The sequence below is a fragment of the Colobus angolensis genome, unplaced genomic scaffold, assembly GCF_000951035.1.
Source record: "Colobus angolensis palliatus isolate OR3802 unplaced genomic scaffold, Cang.pa_1.0 Scaffold80, whole genome shotgun sequence".
NCBI classification, from domain to species: Eukaryota; Metazoa; Chordata; class Mammalia; order Primates; family Cercopithecidae; genus Colobus; species Colobus angolensis.
The window spans coordinates 10,893,225-10,899,010 of NW_012121821.1; the positions used below are offsets into that span (position 1 = coordinate 10,893,225).

Here is a 5,786-nt window from a genome sequence, read left to right on the forward strand (position 1 = left end):
ATTACACGCATGAGCCACCGTGCCAGGCCATAAATAAATATTATCACAAGAAATTAAATCAAAGTAATCTCACTTTCAATTGGCAAAAAATGTTTTTAAAAACTCAAATTACGTGGTATTAAGGAAAAAGAGTTTAAGCTTTACAATACTTTGACAACATAGTAACATTAAAAATTAAAAGCAAATATTATGTTACAGATTTAAAAACTACCCAGGTAGATCCTGCGCCTGCCAGCCCCGCCCAGTCTTCCCTCCGGCCCACCTGACGGTCATGCGTCTCTCCTCCTCCCCACCTTGTGGCCGGCAGCTGCCCTCCAGCTTTGGCTCAGTGGACTGGCTCTCCCAGAGCAGCTGCTCAGGGCCAACTCACACCTCCAGGCCTGCCATGTCTCGCAGGGGAGCCTCCCTGGCCCGGGTCAGATATCCGGCACCCGGGAGCCCCCTCAGGCCGTCAGCATCAAGGAGGCTAGGTCCTCAAATCTGCCTGCGCCGGAAAGGACCGCGGCTGGGTTGAGTAAGGGGCCAAACACCTGGCGACCCCCAGTGTCCGCACGGCCGTTACCACTGAGTAGGTCGGCGACTTGGAGACCGTCTTCCGGCACCACCAGTACCTGGGCCCTCTAGAGCGGAAGAGGCTGGCCAGGGAGATGCCTCTCTCGGAGGTCCAGATAAAAACCTGGTTTCACAATCCCCGGATGAAACACAAAAGGCACGTGCAGGACTCTCAGCTGAATAGCCTCTTCTCTGAGTCACTCCACGGTCCCTCGGCTTTCCACTCACCGTCTTCTGGCCTTCCCAATGGCCTGCAGCTGCTGTGCCCTTGGGCACCCCTGTCCAGGCCCCCGGCTCTGATGCTGCCCCCTTGGCTCCCTCTGGGGTCTCTGCCAAGTGGGACAAGAGGCTCTGGCCTCTGCATGGGCTTCCTGCTCTGGGCAACCTCAGCCGTACCATCCCCCAAGACCAGGAAGTGGTATGCATCTGCTGGGACCAGCCCTGTCTACCGGGCCCTAGGGCCTGTGTGCTCTGTTGGAGACAAGGGATGTATTTTGAGGAAGCGCTTCTGACTCCATGCCTCCCACACACGCGGCCTGTGCAGATGGCACCTGGCACCTAGCGGGAGGACTCAGCTGTTCTGTTTACATCGTGGCGGCACCTCTCACCCTGACCCACGCAAAGGTTCTGGAGATTTCTGGAGAATATATTTATTAAAGCCACCTCTTCACTGAAAGTTACCAAAAGGGTCAGTTTAGGAAGTAAATGAAGGGTCAGTGAACAGAGTCAAACGCAGAAGTGGGTTTGTTATGGGTAGGGCTTTCAACATATGATAAAAGGATAATTTGTTTTTTAAAGTGTCGGAAAAAACTAGTTTTCTTGGGAAAAGTAAAGACTGTAAGTTTTGTGTGTAAAAAAGAAAACCTTGAAGGATTGGGAATGCAGGTGTCGTGTTTATAACTTTATGGTTCGAGTTCCTTTTAACAAGGACTCCAAAGCTGGAAAGCAGGAGGGACAAGGGTGAACATTAAGACTGGGTGCTGGGGCCCTGCAGTGCGCTCTAGGCCTTGCGTGAGCTGGGATTGTGCCCGCAACCTGCTGGGAGCTGCTCTTCTCCGGTCAGGGAACGCGGGCCAGCTGGGACCTGCTGCTGTGCCTGGACCGAAGCCTCCAGCATGTGCTCATCTGTCCCCCTCCTCGCAGCAGCCTCAGGACAAAACAGAATGACTCAAGGACAGCACTTCCTGCAGAAAGTCAGGAAGTGCCCAGGATGGGAGGCATGGAAGCCCCTCCCGGGTAGTCCTCCTCATTGATAGACCATTCTTGGTGCAGAGTCTTCACTGCAAGCACCGAAGCTTAGACAAGCGCACATTCGCTCATGTCGCCCCAGAGTGCCCAGGAGGCAGGCAGCGCGAGGCGCCCAGACAGACGGGGTCAGCCTACAGGATTGTGAAACCGACCCAAGCATCCCAACAGGAACAAAAATGTGGTCCTGTGGCCACATCCACAGTAAGTTCCACTTTCCCCTTGCTCATTTCTGCGTTGTTGAAGGTGTTTACAACCAGCATGTGCTTTTATAATACAACCTCAGGTAAGAGTGGAAGAGCTGCTGTGTGTCCTGGCGGGTGATAATGTGACAGAAACCTGGGCGAGGCCCTCGGAGAGTAGTGTCTGGACAGGGGCTCCTGGGTGGGGCTTGGACAGCACTGATTTGTGGATGTGGAAGGGGCCACGTTGTCCGTGATAAAAGTATAAATGCACCGCCAAAATAAATAAATAAATAAATCACCCAGCACTTTGGGATGCCCAAATGGGTGTATCACTTGAGGCCAGGAGTTCAATTCTAGGAAAGCCGGTCTCTACTGAAAATACAAAAATTAACCAGGCATGGTAGCCTGGGCCTGTAGTCCCAGCTACTCAGAAGCCTGAGGCACGAGAATCACTTGAACCCGGGAGGTGGAGGTGCAGTGAGTAGAGATGGTGCCACCGCACTCCAGCCTAGGTGACAGAGCAAGACTCTGTCAAAATTAAAATATATATATATACACACACACACACATATACACACACACACACATATATATACACATATATACACACAAACATATATATATACACATATATATACACACATATGTATATAAATCAATTGGAAGAATGTGCATCTAAGAAGTTGCCACATTACAAGATTTTTGTATCTCAATGGTAGATTGTGATAAAATGTGTTTGACCAGTGAATTAATTCACAGAACACATTAGGTTAAAAAATAAAACAACAGTGAATTTTATAGCTTTTATTAAAACTGTGGCCAAAAACTGAGCCATATAGAGGGAGCCTGTTGTCACTGCAACAAGAAGGGAAGAACAGAATAGCTTTTCCTGTACGCTCTTGGATATTACAAGAAACAAGATTCTAATCGCATATTGGCAACTGTTGCAAACGTAGATATTTGTGGATTAATCAGTGTAAAGTAGGTACATTTTGTTTGGGCCTTTATATATTTCTCTACATTCTCCCCCTTTTGTACAGTGCTTCCTCTCTACCTTCAATAAAGAATCGCCTACCATTTTGGCAGAGGTGGGTGGAAAGTTTCCTAGCTGAGCCTTAAATTCCTCCCTGTGGGGATCTCAGACTAAAACTATATATTCCTTGATATTAGGAATATAACAAAGATGTTATTTTTCATATTAGGGTATTTTTCATACAGTACTTTGCTGAATGGTCTCATTTCTTCTATGCTAATTTGTTAAAATGATATCGATTCAAATGATTAAATAATATATAAATAGGATTCATTCAATAAATATTGAAGTATTACAAATACTTAAAAGTGTTCCATTTTTTGAATCTGTTGATTCAATCCTCATAATCCATTTGTTTGTTGTCATTTCACATTTAAAAAAGGCTACTTGATTCTCAGTAGCTGAATTTTCACTGCATGTGAGTGTTTACACTATTTAACTTATATTGGTAAGTTATCTGACATGACTTTTAGTGTGTATGTTACCTTATGTCATTCTGGGTAAAAGTATCTTTTATTTTGACTTCTACAAATTGATACAATAAAGAAAACTGGAAAAAATAGTTTACCACTATTTAAACACATTTTTTTAAAAAACAAAAGCTTTCAATTAGAGAAAGCTTTCAATTAGAGGTGTTACTAAAATTTTTAAAAAGCAAAATTATAGAAACTTGCTACCCTTTGGAATAAACATAATCAGCAGTATTAATAATTTACCAAATATAAGAAACTATAAATAGCATTATCAGTGACAAGTAATGCCATTATGAATGCTTTCTTTGTTGTTGTGAAGTGGGATCAAAATATTACTTTATATAGAATTTTTTATCATTAATTTTAAAATAAAGGCACTTTTAGTGGTTGAATATTATAAGGAGATGATTATATATTATTTTTAAATTTTAGGAAATTTAGTAATCATTTTTTAAAGAAAATTGTAGCCATACTGAAAAAATGATTGAATATCTTATAAATAAAGTTCTCTAGCTTGTTCCAGTTGCAACTGAATCCTACAGTGTGCTATTTGTCTTCTCTTTATGTTGAAGTCCTTCCACACTTGCTTTTCACGTCTCTCCATTAAGATATATGACTATTCTTCAAATGACACCTGAATAAACAGCAGTTAAATCTAATGTATGGTGCTTAAATGTATGATAGGTCACCAAATATATAAAAACTAGTCTCATAAGTTTTAAAACAAAATAGCATATTAACATATTATTAACAAGTAGTATTAGATAATCCCATACCTTTAAAGAAGTTTGCAGTGAAATAGTAAATGTGACTGAGAATGGAAGTAAAATAGAGAAAGATGAATTCCATGTAACCTTTGGGAACCAGTAATCTGCTCTGAAGCAACCAACTACATAAAGGTCACATCAAAGCAAGAATACAGTGACCCTGTATAAAATATTGGAACAGTTTAATGGAATATTTTGTGACTTTCAAAGGTTATAAATCTAAACACTGTACCAAATCTGAACTCTCTTGAAATCAAGTGCTATTAAGACTACCCTAATCTACCACTCAGACATGTAATTATGTCAAATTCCAGCGTTATATCTTCATAATAGACATTTCCAGGGCTTAAGCACACTCCGCACATGAAAAGAATAATGTATGTATTCTGAAACATCAACTAATAGATCAATGACTTTTCTTTGGTTTTGTTATACATTATGATTATTTATTTGCCTCTCAAATTTCTGCCTTTGTTATTAAGCTTATTTTAATTACTCTTTGAGTTTAATTTATATAAGCAGTATGTAAATATCTGTAAAATTAAAAGTTAAAATAATTGTTTAAGTCCAGCCCCCTTCCCTCCCTCCAGCAACTCTTTACAAAAAAAAAAAAAAACCCAACAACAAACAAACAAACAAAAACCCACCACCAACCAAAAATAGCCCAGCAGTTTTGCAAGCCTTTTTATGGAAAGGGGATTTGAAAAGAACAGTATTTGGGGTGCCAATGCATTGGGAGATGTGCTCATTAAGCAGCCTACCTTTCTTCCTTTCTGGGATGTTCAGGGTTCTGGGCACATAGGTGTTTTACTGAAGATAGTTGGGCACCAGGTTCACCCACAGGTACAGTTATTGCCTTAAAACTATACAATATCCTCATCATCCATATTGTTCTTGATACTTCCATGACTAGTGCTAATAGAATGAGCATGGAGGAGAAAAGTTGTTGGCAGGTAATCTCATGTTCCAATAGCCTTTAGTTTCCGTGTATATTGATTTCCCATAGAATAATACTCCAGGTATATCTCTGTCCACTCCTCTTTGAAGAAAGAATAAATGATTAGATTGTTGAGTTAGGGAAGGGGAGTTAGGGCTACATAGCTCAGCTCCTTTCTACTCATCTTCAAGTTTTATACTTCCGTGACACATTCTGTGATAAGCCTCATAGTAGAGACTCTAGTCTGGTGGTGGTAAGGCTGTGGATTTCCAGGACTTCTTGTGAGTTGCAGAAATGCATATTGAAATTTATAGCAAATACCACAAAACTCACCACCATCAAAATTGTTTTCTTATATTTCCCAGAAACTTTTCAGTTAGGAGACAGCCTGTGGCTAATTTGGTCCAATGTCTTTTAAGGTGAAATAAATAGCATAAGGCACTTCCAAGAAGAATAAAGATAAGCTCTTGAGTGATTATTCTCTCTCTCTTTTGCTGATCCATCAACTAGCAGCTGTTCCAGATGGTACAGCTACAAGATGGTGGAGCTTTAAACCTAAACATGCCTGGTTCCAGAATCACCCCCCCACCCCAA

The 5,786-nt window shown here is 41.5% G+C and overlaps 1 pseudogene; it reads left to right on the forward strand.

Moving 5' to 3' along the window:
* The first annotated feature begins 271 nt into the window (after nucleotides 1-271).
* On the forward strand, nucleotides 272-1,050 carry LOC105502741 (annotated as a pseudogene).
* The last annotated feature ends 4,736 nt before the right edge of the window (nucleotides 1,051-5,786 follow it).